This window comes from Panthera leo, chromosome A1 (assembly GCF_018350215.1).
Source record: "Panthera leo isolate Ple1 chromosome A1, P.leo_Ple1_pat1.1, whole genome shotgun sequence".
In the NCBI taxonomy this organism is placed as follows: Eukaryota; Metazoa; Chordata; class Mammalia; order Carnivora; family Felidae; genus Panthera; species Panthera leo.
Genome location: NC_056679.1, coordinates 147,901,201 through 147,919,372, shown reverse-complemented (window position 1 = coordinate 147,919,372; position 18,172 = coordinate 147,901,201). Strand labels below are relative to the sequence as shown.

The window sequence follows — 18,172 nt, the reverse complement described above, 5'->3', positions numbered from 1 at the left end:
TCATTGCATTGGTATGCAATAAGAACATAATCTGCAACTTGGAATTTAAGGTAAAAGTAATACTTTATATGTATTTAATATTTAATATATTTAATACAATAAAAATTAAATACTGAGGGAAATGATGACCAAGTTACCATAGAGATATGAAGTTGCATGTATACACTGATTAACACTCAAAAATATTCCTGTGATTTTAATAACCAATTAGACTTGAGATAAAACAATAAATTCTATAATTCATCTTGTTAATTATTTGTATTTTTACAGTGTGGTATGTTACAGATCTTTCAAAGCAATCAACTCTATAGAATTATGGTTAGTGGAGGTACCAGTTTAAAGTTCCATTGCTGTGCAAACTCATTGTTTAGAGAATTCAAAAACTAATTCCAGCCCACTTCTTTTGCCAAGAGTCTGTTTCTTTTCCAGTCTTTCTCTCAGGATTCCCAGAGGTACCGGGATTCTTAAGGAGGAGTTGGGTAGGAAACAGGTATCTACATGTTCTAGAAGACTTGTTCATTGGATAATCGTCAATGACTATAATTAGGCCTGTCTACAAAGAAGAGGATTCCACACAAGGAAAAGTGCTCTAAGATACCAAAATGACTCAACAGCTTAACCTGACCTGGGTATACTGATATGTGTGTGGAGAGAATGACCCATAGAGTAAGTTTCTGCTGCAAGGTATATATGATGGTTGTTGTCCACAGAACGATGCTGCTCTTCTCTGGGTCCTGCACACTGACAGTTTTTAGTTTATGCTGTGGGTAAATAGAAGAAAAGCACATGCCTTGGAGAACATCAATAAGCCAATATTGATTCTATAAGTATAGTTTGCTGACCTCCAAGCTTATTTCTTTACTAAAAATTGTAAATTTAAAAATTATTCAAAAAGATAATATAAAAGGTGAACATTTCCTTCTCCACCACGGAAACAGTTGGACTATGGCAACTATTAATACCTGAATCAGAATACGTAGCCCATAATAGTACAAAGAATATTAATATTTGTGAAAAAGAAATTTAATCTCATTCACTGTGATCCCTCTTTATTAGCTCTTAACAAAAAAAAAATTTGTTCTACTTGAATAGGTTCTAATTTTATACAAACTTTATTTGCTTAGTTAATTACTTTTGCTTCTGAAGTTATTTCTCTAAAGAAATTACTAGCAGTTTGGAAAGCATGCTGTTCAGAATTGTTTTGACATATGTGGGTAGAAAAAATGATGCTGAAAATATCAAACAAATGCCTTTGGTTTAGAACATTCATCCTTAAACATCTGTTAATACAATTGGTATTGCATCAGAATGCAAACAAATTCCTCACTTTTGAACCTCACTAGGTCTGAAACATATAAAATTTATAACAAGTCATATGAGCCTTGCTTTCAGTTCCAAAGACTGTTTGGCCTAGGCTCACCAATAGCCCACTCAAAACAAATGTACCTCGCTTCTCAAAATTGCATGCCGGATTTATGATTTCAGAAGCTTGTTGTTTGTCTTATACTTCAATTCAGCATTATAGTCTTGCATTCTGACCACCTCAAATGACAGCTTTTACAAATCATAAGTACTATTATTCCTTACACCTTCCTAAAGAACCGTTATCTCAACTGAGCTCTTTGGAAAAGAACTACAATATGTTTACTGACTTTTAACTCATGACTCTAAGTTGTGTTTTTTTCCTACTTTAGCTGCAGAATAAATGTCCTCTTTTTATTTTTTCACTTCTTACACAGGGTTTTAGAGGATATACTTTCCTTTTGCTGAGAAAAAATACAGAGAAAATTTCCCTCCGAGCTTTTTCTATCTCCTCTAAAGCTACACCAAAACCAGAAGCCTGACCTTTGGATTCTTCCATGACCCCAGCATTCTCAGCAGGTATGTTCAGGGCAGGTGGTATTGTGAAACTGGTAGGCAGGACTGGAATGCCAATATCTCCCCTGCTGTACTCACAGGGCAGCTGCCAAGAACATGCTATTTAAGAGTGTTGGGTTAGCCTCTGCCAGACCATAAAGTGTTACCAGTTTTGAAAGTTTCTTGAAGCATTTTATTGTATGATTTCATTATGTTGCCATAAAACAGAAAGTGTATACTAGGATTTAAATAGTAATAATAGATGTTGTCTTTGAGGTTCATTAAGACTATCAACATATTAGGGGCACCTGGGTGGCTCAGTCATTCAAGCCTCCGACTTCAGCTCAGGTCATGGTCTCACAGTTTGTGGGTTTGAGCCCTGCGTAGGGCTCTGTGCTGACAGCTCAGAGCCTGTAGCCTGCTTCAGATTCTGTGTCTCCCTCTCTCTGCTCCCCACCCCAACCCCTTGCTTATGTTCTGTGTCTCTCTTTCTCTGTCTCTCAAAAATAAATAAACATTAAAAAAACTTGAAAAAAAAAGACCATCACAACATATTAATAGAGTACTACACCCAAAAGGGACCCTTCCCCCAAATTCCCAGTGAATGTACATGACTAGATAATTTAAAGGGACTTTGCTTTACTGGTAATGCCACAAGGCACACAGTGATAATTAAATAAAATGTTCAATAACCTATAATACTATTTTCAATCTCAACATTTATGTATATAATCCACATTTTCCTTTTATAATTGTGAATTTAAGCAGTTCTTTAAAAATAATAAACACTGAGTCATTCAAATCACATGAAATTCAATATCCATCAAATTCAACATTATATCATTATAATCTCTGAGACATTCTGGATGGTTTTGCTTTTAAACTTGATATTATATTAGTGCATGAACACATTGATTCACAGTGTGAATTTATAATGCATAGTTAGAATGTGTCACAGTACTTGTAACTCACTCATCAAGAAGCTAATCAAGCCCAAGCACAGGAAACATAAAGAAAACCACACCAAGGCACATCACAATAAAATTGCTCAACAACAGTAAAATGTAGGAAATTGTAAACGCATCCAGAGGAAAAAGACATGTTATATACAGAAAAAAAAAACAGATAAGACTGAAAGCAGATCACTCATTAGAAACAACACAAGCAAAAACATAGTGGAAAATAATTTTAAAGTAGTAAAAGGAAAAAAAAAAAAAGAAAGAAATCTGACTGCTTAGAATTCTTTATCCAGAAAAAAAAATGTATTTCAAATATGAAAGTGAAACAAAGATCTTTTTCAGACACAGAGCTAAAAGAATATATCATCCCAGCAGAACTGCACTACAAGGAATGCTAAAAAAAGTTATCTAAGTAGAAGGAACATGGTACCAGATGGAAATCTGGTTCAAAATAAAGGAATGACGAACACCAGAAACAGTAACTTTATGGATAAATGCAAAGATTTTTAAAATTACTGGGGCACCTGGGTGGTCCACTCAGTTAAGCCTCCAACTTCAGCTCAAGTCATTATCTCATGGTTCGTGTGTTTGAGCCCTGCATCGGGCTCTATACAGACACTGAGCCTGGAGCCCTGCTTCAGATTCTGTGTCTCCCTCTCTCTCTGACCCTCTCCGGCTTGCACTCTCTTTATCTCTCAAAAATAAATAAACATTAAAAAAAATAAAATAAATATTTTTAAAATTATCACTTAAATCCTTTAAAATGATAATTAACTGTCTAAAGTGGAAATAATGAACCTGTACCATGGGGGAATCATGTAGAAGGAAAATGTGTGACAGCAATAGCACACAGGTCAGAAAGGAAGAAATCCAAAATAATACTGTTATAATGTTCTTTCTTGATATATTATTTTTTGATAAATAAAACTTGAAATTATATTTATTAGTAAAGTGTGATAAGTGAACAATGTACACTATACACCCTAAATTAACCTGTAAGTGCCAGAACAGTTTTATAATCATGTATTAGTTTCACTTGCCACATAAATTACCACAAACCTAGTGTCTTTAAACAATGTATACCTATTATCTCACTCTGTTACCAAATTTCCCTGGGTTACCAGTCCAGGCTTGTTTTTGATGAGTTCTCTGTACAGGGTTCCACAGGCTGCATTCAAGGTGTTAATCAGGACTACATTCTCATCTGAGGTCCAAGGTCCTCTTTCAAGATCATGTGGTGGTTATAAGAATAAATTTCTTTGCAACTATGGAACTCATGGCAAACTTGCTTTTTCAAAGCTAGCAGGAGAGTTTTTCTCTGATCTCTAGACTGCCTTTTAAAAGAATCCATTTGATTAGGTCAGGCCTACCCAGGAGGAGTTTGCTTTGATTAATTCAAAGTCAGCTGGTTAAGTGAACCTTAATTACAAAGGTAGAGTTTTGGGGATGCCTGGGTGGTTCAGTCAGTTAAGCTTTTGACTTCAGCACAGGTCTTGATCTCACGGCTTGTGAGTTCAAGCCCCTCACCAGGCTCTGTGCTGACAGCTCAGAGCCTGGACCGTGCTTCGGATTCTGTATCTGTCTCTTTGTCCCTCCCCTGCTCATGCTCTGTCTCTCTCTCAAAAATAAACATTAAGGGCACCTGGGTGGCTCAGTCGGTTAAGCGTCCGACTTCAGCTCAGGTCATGATGTCGGTTAAGCGTCCGACTTCAGCTCAGGTCATGATCTTGCGGTCTGTGAGTTCAAGTCCCGCGTTGAGCTCTGTGCTGACCACTCAGAGCCTGGAGCCTGTTTCAGATTCTGTGTCTCCCTCTCTCTCTCTGACCCTCCCCCATTCAAGCTCTGTCTCTCTCTGTCTCAAAAATAAATAAACGTAAAAAAAAAATTAAAAATTAAAAAAAATAAAATAAAAAAAATAAACGTTAAAAAAAGAATTTAAAAAATACAAATGTAGAATTCTTTCACACATGTGAAATAATGTATTGTAATAATAGGGGTAGTATAAATTTAAACCCAAGCATATAAGTAATCACATAAGTGTAAATCATCTCACAATGCAAATTGAAAGCAGTGATTATCAGATTGTATATAAAAGCAATGCCAATTATATGCTGCCTACAATAAAAACAATTTATTTTTTTTGCAGATGTGCAATTTTATTCACTTAGGAAAAACTTTATGCACAATGAATGCTATTAACTAGTTTTGATGGCAGGTTTGAAACTGAATATACTTACAAAATATTTAGAGAAGGATTAATTCAAACTGTATATATTAACAAAGCAGCCTCACATCTAGCCATTCATCAGTGAAAAACACTTTAAATATAAATATACAAGCAAAATAAGAATAAAAGCAAAGAAGTATACCATGCTAATGACAAGTGACTGGTAGTGGGTATATGAATATCAGGCAAAATAATTTTCATAGTAAAGAACATTATCACAATGATTTTTAATGATAAGTGTGTCAATTCATCAGGATAACAGAAAAATACTAAACATTTTTGCATATAATAAAACATTTACAATATACTTATATATATATATATATATAGCAATATCTGGAAAGCCTATAAAGAGAAATAGACAAAGTATATCACAGCCAGGGATTTCAACATGTTTCTCAATAAATGATTGAAAGAATTGACAGAAAATCAGTAAGGTTATGGAAGACTTGAATAAAACAAATACTTTGACTTAACTGATACTGAAGGAACACTATACTCAATAACAGCAGAGCACATATCTTTCACAAAGCACATAGAACATTTTGCAAAGTAGAACAACATTCTGGGGTATAAAGTAATTCAAGAGGATTCAAGCCATTTGTACATAATGTAACCTGACTGCAGTGTAAATTGGAAATCAATAACAAAAATATCTGGAAAATGCCAAATTATTTGAAAAATAGAAACACTCCAAATAATCCATGTGTCAAAGAAGAAATCAACAGAAAAATTAGGAGAAATAAACTGAAAGAAAGTAAAAACAAAATATTTTGAAAATTGTGGAATCCAGCTAAACCAGTACTTATATTTAAATATATAGCATGAAGGACATATAGTAGAAAGAAAGAAATAGTTCAAATAAATGGTTTGTCCTTTAGTGTCCACTTCAAGAAACTAAATAAGGGACAGGTTTTCCAGTTCAGCATGTAGCTGCCCCTCTCTTCTTATGAGTAGAATGCTAAACAAATTGAAAAGTGAACAAATCTTAGGTTCTTAAGAGAAATGAAGTCACAGGGAAGCCACTGCTCCCCTATATGGAGAAACAGACAAATGGATACAGAGGATCACAACATCTTGGTCGAGAAACATCTGCAGGAACCAATACACCCCATGACAGTGGGAAACCTGAACTATAATTGACAAATCTCTGGAGGCTCAGTGTGGACAGCTCTGAGAGTTAAAAACTCCAGTCATAGAGGGACCCTGTGCTTTGTGAATTTTACCTCCAAGAGTTCAGCCATTTTCTCACTATAAATACTGGCATACCTCAGAGATACTGCAAGTTTGGCTTAAGACCACTCTAATGGAGTGCATATCACAAGTAACAAGTCAGATTAACTTTTTGGTTTCCCAGTTCATATAAAATGTATGTTTACACTGTACTCTAGTCTATTAAGTGTGCAATAGTTTTGTATCTAAAAAAATGTATTTACCTTAATTTAAGAATATTTTATTGTTAAAAATGCTATTATCTGAGCTTTTGGAAAATTTTAATCACTGATTGCAGATCACCATAACCAATATAATAATAAAAACCTTGAAATATTGTGAGAATTACCAAATTGTGATACAGAGACATAAAATAAGCAAATACTTTGGAAAAAAGGCACTGATGGACTTGACACAGGGTTATGACTAATCTTCAATTTGGAAGAAAAATGCACTCTCTGTGAAACACAATAATGTGAAGTATAATAACACAAGTTATCCCTATGTTGGAGAAAAAAAAGCCTCCTGTTTACATCAGGTGGAAGGAAACAGGAATGATTTTGAAATATGCCAGAGCACCCTGCTCTTCTTAATAAAAAATTCCTCAGGAGAAACTAGTCAGCCAGCTACTAATCTCCTTGGGTTTTTTCAGAGCCTAATTCATTGGAAGAAAAGAAACATCCAACTCCAGACCACTCTAGTAATCCAGTACCACCAAAGGAGGAGTGGGGGTGGAGGAACTCAGAAGTAGTTGTAAAACTCACAGTCCAGAGGCATAGACTAATGAAAAGACTGAAACCAAAATTATAGGATTATAACATCTGTCTACCCCACACCCTCCACCCCATTACTAAAGGCCTATTTATAGTAGTTTCTTTTAACCAGTACATCATGTCTGGCTACCAAGGCATTTACAAGACATACTAACAGGCAAAACAAACAAACAAAAGTAAAATAGTTTAAAGAGACAGATGGGTATTGAGGAGGGCACCTTTTGGGATGAGATCTGGGTGTTGTATGGAAACCAATTTGACAATAAATTTCATATTTAAAAAAAAAAGAAATGTAGACATGGAAGGGATGTTGGAGTTATCAGTCTGGGATTTTAAAACAGCTATGACTGTTATGCTAAGAGCTCTGATAGATAAAGCAGATGAGAGGGGGAAAAAATAGTCACCTGCAAGAGTGACTCCTCTGAAATTATGCTTCAAAAGTGAAGGGATGGAAAGATTTTCTCAGACAAAAATTTAAGGAATTTATTGCCAGTAGACTCGGTTTGCAAGAAATATTAAAAGAAATTTTTATAGAGAAGCAAATTAATATAAATCAGATGTGAATTGATATAAAGAGCACTGAGGAAGGAATAAGTAAAAATAAAATTTAATTGACCTAATAGGTAAGAATTTGTTCAAGTTAAAATAGCATCAGTATATTTGATTATGTATACTTACGTATATATGTGTACAAATGATTGTATATAAGTGAAATAAATACCAGAAAAAAAAAAGAGATAGGAGGGAAGAATTAGAATTATTTGGTTATTATAAGGTGCTCAGACTGCACATGAAGTGGTGTAATGTTTTCTGAAAGATGGCTCGGATTCATTGTAAATGCATATAACAAACTCTAGAGCAACCACTAAAAAAAAAAAAATGTATAGCCGATATACTAAGAGGGAAGAGAAAATAGAATTATATAAAATATTCAGTGAAAACCAAAAAAATGCAGAAAAATTGTGTGAAACAAAATTTGGAACAAAGAACAAGAGCAACAAATAGAAGACAGTAGATAAATATTACTCCAAATATACAATAGTAACTTTGAACTTCAGAGATCTAAATACACCATGTAAAAAGACAGAGATGATCAGAATGAATCAAATAACACCCAACTCTATCTTATCTATAAGAACTCACTTTAAGTATAAATATACACATAGATTTAAAGTAAATGAATTGAGGAGTACCCAGGCGGTTCAGTCGGTTAAACGTCTGACTCTCAATTTCAGCTCAGAGTCCCACATCCGACTGTGTGCAGACAGCATGGAGCCTGCTTGGGATTCTCTCTCTCTTCGTCTCCCACTCTCTCTGCCCCTCCCCTGCTCATGCCTTCTCTCTCTCAAAATAAATAAATTAAAAAAATAAAAATAACAAATAATAAAATAAATGAATGGAGAAACATGCTAACACTAATAAAAGGGGCAACTATATGAATTTCAATAGAGCAAATTTCAAAACAGAAAATTATCAGAGTTACAGAGGGGTATTACATAATAATAAGAGTGAATAAAAATAAATATAAATATAAAATAAAATAAAGAAGAGCTCACAAAAACATAGACCAAGATAGACTTTCTGGCCCCTAAACATACATTAAAAAATATAAAAGAGTATAAATCATACAATGTCTGCTCTCAGATTACAATATAATTAAACTAGTAATCAATGATAGAAAGATAACGTGAAACATCCCAAATTATATTGAGATTAGATGACAAACTTCTAAATTATGTAAACATAAAAGAAGAAATCTCATGAGACATTGAAAAATATACTGTCCATGTTCATGGATGGAAGAACAAATATTGTTAAAATGTCAATACTACCCAAAGCAATCTACGTATTCAGTGCAATCCCTATCAAAATAACACCAACATTCTTTAGAGCCAGAAGGAACAGTTCTAAAATTTGTATGGAACCAAAAAAGACCCCAAAGAGCAAAGTATTGTTGAAAAAGAAAACCAAATCTGGAGGCATCACAATTCCAGACTTCAAGTATGATTGCAAAGTGATAATCATCAAGACAGTATGGTACTGGCACAAAAACAGACACATAGATCAATGGAACACAATAGAGAACCCAAAAATGGATCACCCAAACATATGGCCAACTAATCTTTAACAAAGCAGGAAAGAATATCCAGTGGAAAAAATACAGTCTCTAGTAAATTGTGTTGGGATACCTGGACAGCAACATGAAGAAGAATGAACCTGGACCACTTTCTTACACCATACACAAAAATAAACTCAAAATGGATGAGACACCTAAACATAATACAGGAAGCCATCAAAATCCTAGAGGAGAAAACAGAGAACAACCTCTTTGACCGTGGCTGTACCAACGTTTTACTTGACACGTCTCTGGAGGCAAGGGAAACAAAAGCAAAAATGAACTACAGGGACCTCATCAAAATAAAAAGCTTCTGCACAGAGAAGGAAACAACCAGAAAAACTAAAAGACAACTGATGAAATGGGAGAAGGTATTTGCAAATGACATATCTGATAAAGGGTTAATATCCAGAATCTATAAGAACTTATCAAACTCAAAACCCAAAACACAAATAATCCAGTGAAGAAATGGGCAGATGACATGAATAGACACTTTTCCATAGAATTTATCCAGATGGCTAACAGACACATGAAAAAATGTTCAACATCACTTATCATCAGGGAAATACATATTAAAACCACACAAATACCACCTCACACCTGTCAGAATGGCTAACATTAACAACTCAGGCAACAACAAATTTTGGCGAGATGCAGAGAAAGAGGATCTCTTTTGCATTGTTGGTGGGAATGCAAGCTGGTGTAGCCCTTCTGGCAAACAGTATGGAGGTTCCTCAAAAGTTAAAAATAGAACTACCCTGCAGCCCAGTAATTGCACTACTAAGTATTTATACAAAAGATATAAAAATGCTGATTCAAAGGGGCACATGAACCCCAATGTTTACAGCAACACTATCTACAAAAGCCAAAATATGGAAAGAGCCCAAATGTCCTTCGACTGATGAATGGATAAAGAAGATGTGATATGTGTGTATCTGTCTATCTATACCTATATATATGTTGCCATTTGTAACAACGTGGATGGGACTCCAGTGTATTATGCTAAGCAAAATAAATCAGTCAGAGAAAGACAAATATATGACTTCACTCATATGTGGAATTTAAGAAACAAAAACAGATGAACATGGGGGAAGGGAAGCAAAAATAAGATCAAACAGAGAGGGAGACAAACCATAAGAGACTCTAAAATACGGAGAACAAACAGGGTTGTTGGTAGGATGTTGGGTGGGGGATGGGCTAAATGGGTGATGGGCATTAAGGAGGGCACTTGTTGGGATGAGCACTGTTATATGTAAGTGATGAATCACTGGATTCTATTCCTGAAATCATTATTATACTATATGTTAACTAACTTGGATTTAAATTTTTAAAAATTCTGAACAAATTAAAAAAGTAATCTGTAATTTCTCTCTCTCTCTACACACACACACACACACACACACACACACACACACACTGAACTACTGAAAATGAAAGCACAACTTGCCAAAATGTGTGGGATGCAGTGAAAGTAGTGCGTAGAGGGAAATTTATAGCATTGTATGCAAATTTAAAGAAGAGAAAGATCTAAAATATCTAAAATTATCTGAGATTTTACCTTAGGACACTAGAAAAAAGAGAGTGAATTATATTCAAAGAAGAAAAGAAATAATAAGAATAAAAGTAGAAATCAGTAAAATAGAAACCTGAAAATCAATAGAGAAAATCAACAAAACCAAAAGTTGGCTGTTTGAAAAATATAAAATTGATATTCTCTGGCCAGGCTAAGAGAGAATACAAATCACTAATAACAGAAATAAAAGTTCACTATAGAACTCATGGATGGGAAAAGCATAATAAAGGAATACTATGAACAACTCTATTCCTGCTATTTGATAACCTAGTTGAAATGGACTAATTCTCTGAAATACACATTCTGCTAAACTCACACAAGAATAAATGGATGATCTAACTATATTATGTCTATTAAATAAGTATAGTTAATAACTAATGCCCTTCCAAATCAGAAAGCACCAGGCCCAGATAGGATCACTGGTGAATTCTATCAACTGTTTAAGGAAGAATTTATACCAGTTCTCTGCAATCTTTTTCAAAGGATATATATGAAAGGAATACTCCCTAAGCCAAGTTACAAGGCCAGCATTAGCCTAACACCAAAATCAGACAAAACATTATAAAACTAGATCAATGCCTCTCATAAGCATAGGTGAAAAAAATCCTGAACCAACTATTTCCAAATTGAATCCAATAATTTATGAGAAAATTATATACCTGACTAAGAAGGATTTATTCCAGTTATACAAAGCTTATTCAACATTTGAAAATTAATGTAATCCATCATATCAATGGACTAAACAAAGAAAAATCATATCATATCAATAAGTGCATTAAAAATTGATGTATAGATTCAATGCAATCCCAGTTAGAATCCCAGAAAATTGTTTTGTAGACATTGAGCAACTGATTCTAAAGTTGATGTGGAGAGGCAAAGACTCAGAATAGCCAACACAATATTGAGGGAGAAATATAGTCTACTAATCTTTGAAAAAGTTGCAAAGGCAGTACAATGGAGCAGATAGTCTTTTCAACAAATAGTGATAGAACAACTGAACATGAATATGCTTAAAAAATTTAGACACGGGCCTTACACACTTTATAAAAAATTAACTCAACATGGATTGTAGACCTGGATGCCTGGCTGGCTTGGTCAGTGGAGCATGCAACTCTTAATCATGGGGTTGCGGTTTTGAGCCCCATATTGGATGCAGAGATTCCTTAAAAATAAAATCTTTAAAAAATGCATCATAGACCTAAATGTGGAACAAAAACTATAAAACTCATAGAAATTATATAGAAGAAAATCTAGATGATATTGTGTTAGATAATGACATTAGGACGCCAAAGCCACAACCCATGAAATAAAGAATTAAGCTAGACTTCATTAAAATTAAAAATTCTGCTCTGCAAAAGATATCAAGAGAATAAAGGCAAGCTACAGACTGAAAGAAAACATTTGCAAAATATATATCTGATACAGGTTGTTATCCAAATATACAAAGAAGTCTTAAAATTCAACAGTAAGGAAACAAACAGCCTGATTAAAAAATGGTCCAAAACCTATAGAGACACCTCACCAGGTAAGACATACAGATGTCAAATAAACACATGAAAAGATGTTCCACATCATATGTCTTCAGGGAAATACAAATTCAAACAATAATCAAGTACCACTGCATACGTGTTAGAATGACAAAAATACAGAAAAGTGACAACATTACGTGCTGGCCACGATATTGAGCAACAGCAATTCTCATTTATTGCTATTGGTAATGCAGAATGGTATAGCTAATTTGAAGACAGTTTGGTGGTTCCTTACAAAACTAAATATACTCTTACAACATAAACCAGCAGTTGTGTTTCTTAGTATTTACCCAAGAGAGTTGAAAACTATGTCCACACAGAAAACTGCACAGAAATATTTGTAGCATCTTTATTCATAATTGCAAAAACTCAGGGCGCCTGTGTGGCTCAGTCGGTCTAAGCGTCCGACTTCAACTCAGGTCATGATCTCACAGCTTGTGAGTTCAAGCCCCACATCAGGCTCTGTGCTGACAGCTTGGAGCCTGGAGCCTGCTTCAGATTCTGTGTCTCCCTCTCTCTCTGCCCCTAACCCACTCGCATTCTATCTCTCTCAAAAATAAATAAGCATATTTTTTTACATAATAATTGCAAAAACTTGTAAGCAACCAAGATGTTCTGTGGTAGGTGAATGGATTACTAGACTCTGGTTCATTCAAACAATAGAATATTATTCAGCAGTAAAAAAATGTGTTATCAAGCCATGCAAAGACATGGAATAAACTTAAATGCATATTACTTAGTGGAAGAAGCCAATCTTGAAAAGACTACAAATTGTGTGATTTGATTCAATGACATTCTGGAAAAGGCAAAATATGGAGAGAGTAAGAAGATCAGTGGTTGCCAAGTGTTAAGGGGGAAATAAAGGGATGAGTAGTGAAACATAGAGGATTTTTAGGGCAGTGAAACTATTCCTTATGATACTATTTGTTGGCTACATGATACACATTTGTCCAAACCCATAGAATGTACAACACCAAGAATAAAGTCTTATATAAAGTATGGACTTTGATTTTGATGTGTCAATTGTCAGTTCATCATTTGCAAGAGATGTGCCACTCTGGTGGGGGATTTGGTACTTGGGGAGGCTATGCTTATATACATGGAAAATTTCTGTACTTTTCTCTAAATTTTGCTCTGAACCCCAAATTGCTCTAAAATACTTTTTAATAAAGTTAAATTAAAAAAAGAAACTTAAAGTAGAAAAAATTTTTAAAAAAGCAAAATCTGTAAAAACGAGAAAATAAGGAAAATTAGTGAATAGAATAGTTGTATCCTTCAGAAGATTATTACCAACATCTAGACATGCTTATCAGGAAAAGAACACAAATAACAAATATCAGAAATGAAGCAGGTGGTACTCAAAATCAAAGTTAGGAAAATGATACAGCAAAAACATAAAAGAAAAAGAGATATATGTACAATCCTAGTTCCAAAATATGGAAGTTATTTTTAATAGGTAAAACATGCATATCATAAGTAGCCATATAGAACATTCAGAACAATTGGTAAGGAACTAGATGATTTCAACAACACTAAAAACAAATGTCCTTAAAAAAAAGATTTTATTTAAATTCCGATTAATTAACATACAATGTAATATTAGTTTCAAATGTACAATATAGTGATTCAACACTTTACTACAACACCCTGTGCTCATTACAAGTGCCCTAATTGACATTTTTAGAACACATCATCCAACAATAAAATACATATTTTTAAGGTAAACATAGAATTTTCAACAAAATAACCATAAGGTAGGCCATAAAGTTAGTCTCAAAAATTTCAAAAAAATTGCTATCCTATGGAGTACATATTCAGTGACCAAACAGAACAAAATTAGTAATTATTAACAAAAAGTAAGATATTCATGTATTTGAAAACTTAAGCCACATACATATAAATATCCCTTAGGTTAAAATATATACCACAAGGGACATTATTTTCAACTGAATAATAATAATACAGTATATTACTTTTTGTGGGATGTGGTGAAAACAGTGTTAAAAGGAATTTTCTTAGTATAAGTGCTTCTATTAAAAAAAAAAAATTGGGAGCGACTGGGTGGCTAAGTTGGTGAAACTTCTGACTCCTGATTTTGGCCCAGTTCATGATCTCATGGTTCATGAGATCCAGCCTCCTGTCAGGCTCTGTGCTATCAGGATTCTTGAGATTCTCTCTCTCTCCTCACCCTTTGTGCCTTTGCCCTGCTCATACAATCACTATCTTTCTGTCAAAATAAATAAAAGAAGAAATAAATTAAAAACATTAAAAAAATCCATTTTCTAAATTTCTAACTTAAAAAGCAGAATATAGTAAAAAATTAAAGACAAATTAAGTAGAATTAATAAAACGTTAAACGAATATGCATTATAGGTTGGTTTTAGTAACCTACAAGTGGAAACAACCCAAATATCCATCAACTAACGAATGGGGAGATAAATTTTTTCTAGATTTATATGGTGGAATCCTACTCAACAGTTTAAAAGAAACATACCAAAATATGCAAAAACAATGATTAGTCTCAAAAACCTTAGTTTATTAAGAGAAATCAGATGCATAATAATATACAATGTATTGTTTCATTTATACTAAATTTTGTAACAAATTTTAAAACTGATTTCTGGTGACTGAAATAATAACATCGACTTCCAAGGGGTATTGGTCACATGAAGGAATTCTCTGGAGCGATGGAAGTGTTCTTCATCTTAATTAGGTTGTTGATGGGGCACCTGGGTGGCTCAGTGGGTTAAACATCCAACTTCAGCTCAGGTTGTGATCTCACAGTTCATGAGTTCAAGCCCCACATCAGGTTCTGTGCTGATAGCTCAGAACCTGGAGCCTGCTTCGGATTCTGTGTCTCCCTCTCTTTCTGCTCCTCTCCTGCTCGCAGTCTGTCTCTGTCTCTCAAAAACAAATAAACATAATTTTTTTTTTTTAAATTAGGTTGATGATGTATGTATTCAGTAAACTTCATTGAATTAGAGAAATAAAATTTCTGTATGCCATTATTTATAATTTACTTTCATTAATGATATAAATTAATGGGGTGATTTACCTCTATAGAGATTTTTACATAATTGGCATGGCACCGTGAGTATTTTCAAACTGTTCTATAAAACGTGGTAGTGGAAAAGAACAAATCTTTATTCAGGAAGCAACTGCTTAACTAGCTATATAGATAAGAACAAATCTCTTCCTTCTTATTAATGTCTCTGTAAAGACTAGTAAAATAATGTATATAATATTTGAAATTTATAAATACATTAGAGTTATATATACAGTCATGTTTCAAGTAAACTGCTTTACATTATAGCTACCGTAATTTCTCATGTGTCTTGTTTTTGAAAATGTATTTCTAGAAAGTTTGTGTTACTTATTTCCAAAGGGATACCAAAGTTTATTTGGGCTAATGTACAAGCAGAGATAATATCACCATATATATTTATGTGTTACTATCAGTCAAAGCTATTGTACCCTTTTATTTGCTTGGTCTGAATCATTTCTTTATGTATTCATAGGTCAACTGAAAACAACAAGAAGAAACAAAGACACCTACAGAATAAATTCTGCCTATTCTGTAAGTTCTCTATCAAATACATTTATTTTTTTACAAATCCAGGTTTCTATACATATGGAGTCTATAAATGTATTGTGTGTTTGTGCTATTGGTATAATTAGCACATATATATATATTATACAATTAGCATATATATATATATGTGATGTACCTAATATATATGGATATTTAGCCTAAGTAGCAACTAAAATATCTCCTTAAACAATAAATTTAAATCACATATCTTTTTAAAGAAAAAACGTGAAAGAATAGTGTTTTGTCATTTCTTTAAAATAGGATATCTGTAAAGAATGGAGTTTGGGGGTGCCTGGGTCGCTCAGTTGGTTAAGTGTCTGACTTCGGCTCAGGTCATGATCTCATGGTTTGTGAGTTTGAGCCCCAAGTCAGGCTCTGTGCTAACAGCTCAAAGCCTGGGGCCTGCTTCAGATTCTGTGCCTTCCTCTCTCTCTGCCCCTCCCCCACTCGTGCTCTGTCTCTCTCTAAAAAATAAATAAACATTAAAAATAATTAAAAAAAAAGAATGGAGTTTGGAACTTAGTATTAGGAGATCTTAGGCTCTGTTGGCAAGGTTGTCATTTCCTCATTATGGGTCTACTTTGTACTCTTGCTGTATATAAACCATAATTAAAAGCACTTTCTACACATAAAAAAACATTAATAGAGGAAGTAATAGAATGTTTAGGAAAATCATTTAGTTAATCCATCCTAAATTTTACTTAGAGAAAGAGAAATATTTGTCACCAAGAATTTGTATTTACTAGTGTGTTTTACATTATAAGATAAATAATAAGGATAAATCAGGGCCATGGTATACAATATTAAAATTGTTTCAAATTTTCACTTAAAAATGCAGATGGTAACATGAGGTACACTGAAAATTTCTGCTTGTGATTCTTCAGCTTTAAAAAGGGAATAAATTGATGTGTTTATGAAATACTTCTAAGTCATACAGAAATCTGAAAAAAATATGATATACTAAGTATGGAATTTTTTTATCTGCATTTTTATTTTATTTTTTGTTGGTTTCAATTTTTTTATTTAAATTATATTCATGTAACATATATTATACTATTGGTTCCCAAGTAGGGAATTACTATTTCTCTTAAAAGAAGGATTTTAGTAATTATCCTGCTATTTTTCCTAGGTTTACATGAAATAAAGGAAATATTTGCTAATTGCCCACTAGTTTCAATACACTTGTTATGGAGCTAAATTACCCAGTTGGACAGGATACAGATAAAGTTTACCACATACTTGCTTCGTCCAATTCATTCTGTGTTACATAAATACAGTTAAAGTGTATAAAGTATAAAATGTTCTCATACTACTGACTAGCCATAATTCACCTCTTGTAAGTAATTGAAATGTGACTAGAATATGGGTTGTAAGATTAAAAATTAGATTGACCAATGCTGTCTCCCTGGAAAATATCTTTATCATCTATAGTTTTTCAGTATCCTATATTTCTCTGTATCCCCTACTAAAATTGTTACTTAAATATTTTGGGGTATTTTTTATGTAATGCCTATATGCCTTTTAGAATATTTAACTCCCTAAATAGAAGGATTGTGTATACCTTGTTACCAATGTATTTCCAATATGTGAATAGAGTTCTCAGCACTGAATAAGTATCAATATAAAGTATTTCATGATGGGTTATTTTTAGCTGAGTTCTGTTTATGGAATTCTGTCCAATTAGACTGGGAAAGATTGTCTGCTTTCTGCACTATTGCCATCACAGAAGGGATATGGAGGCAGTTAAAAGATGGTGGCATACCGGGTGCCTGAGTGGCTCAGTTGGTTAAGCATCTGACTTCAGCTCAGGTCATGATCTCACAGTCTGTGAGTTCGAGCCCCACGTTGGGCTCTGTGCTGATAGCTCAGAGCCTGGAGCCTGCTTCAGATTCTGTGTCTCCCTCCCTGTCTGCCCCTCCCCTGCTCATGCTCTGTCTCTCTTTGTCTCAAAAATAAATAAAAACTTTAAAAATTTTTTAAAAAAAGATGGCGGTATAGGAAAATCCTGAACCCACTTCCTCCTACAGATATACCAAATCTTTAGGTACATATGGAGCAGTTACCTCTGGAAAAGATCTCAAAACTATTTGAACAGCCTTTCCTCAACAAAGGATGAGTCACATCAAGATGGTTAGGAGAGGCAGAGGCATAGTCTCACAGAAAACCTCACCCCAGGTGCAGCAAGCCATAATCAGGAGGGTCTCACAAATATGGAGCTTCTTCCTAAGGATCCAGGGGTTTATGCCCCACATCAGGCATCCCAGCCTTGGGACTCTTCCAGAAAGTCAAGCCCCCAAACTGTCTGGCTTTGAAAACCAATGGATCTCACTCACA

The 18,172-nt window shown here is 33.9% G+C and overlaps 1 long non-coding RNA gene across 1 annotated transcript; it reads left to right on the top strand.

Annotated features, from left to right (window-relative positions):
* The first annotated feature begins 453 nt into the window (after positions 1-453).
* LOC122200943 lies at positions 454-15,829 on the top strand. Its single transcript, XR_006194011.1, has 3 exons — positions 454-666; positions 1,740-1,881; positions 15,765-15,829. It is a non-coding gene; the product is annotated as an uncharacterized LOC122200943 (long non-coding RNA).
* Positions 15,830-18,172: the final 2,343 nt, after the last annotated feature.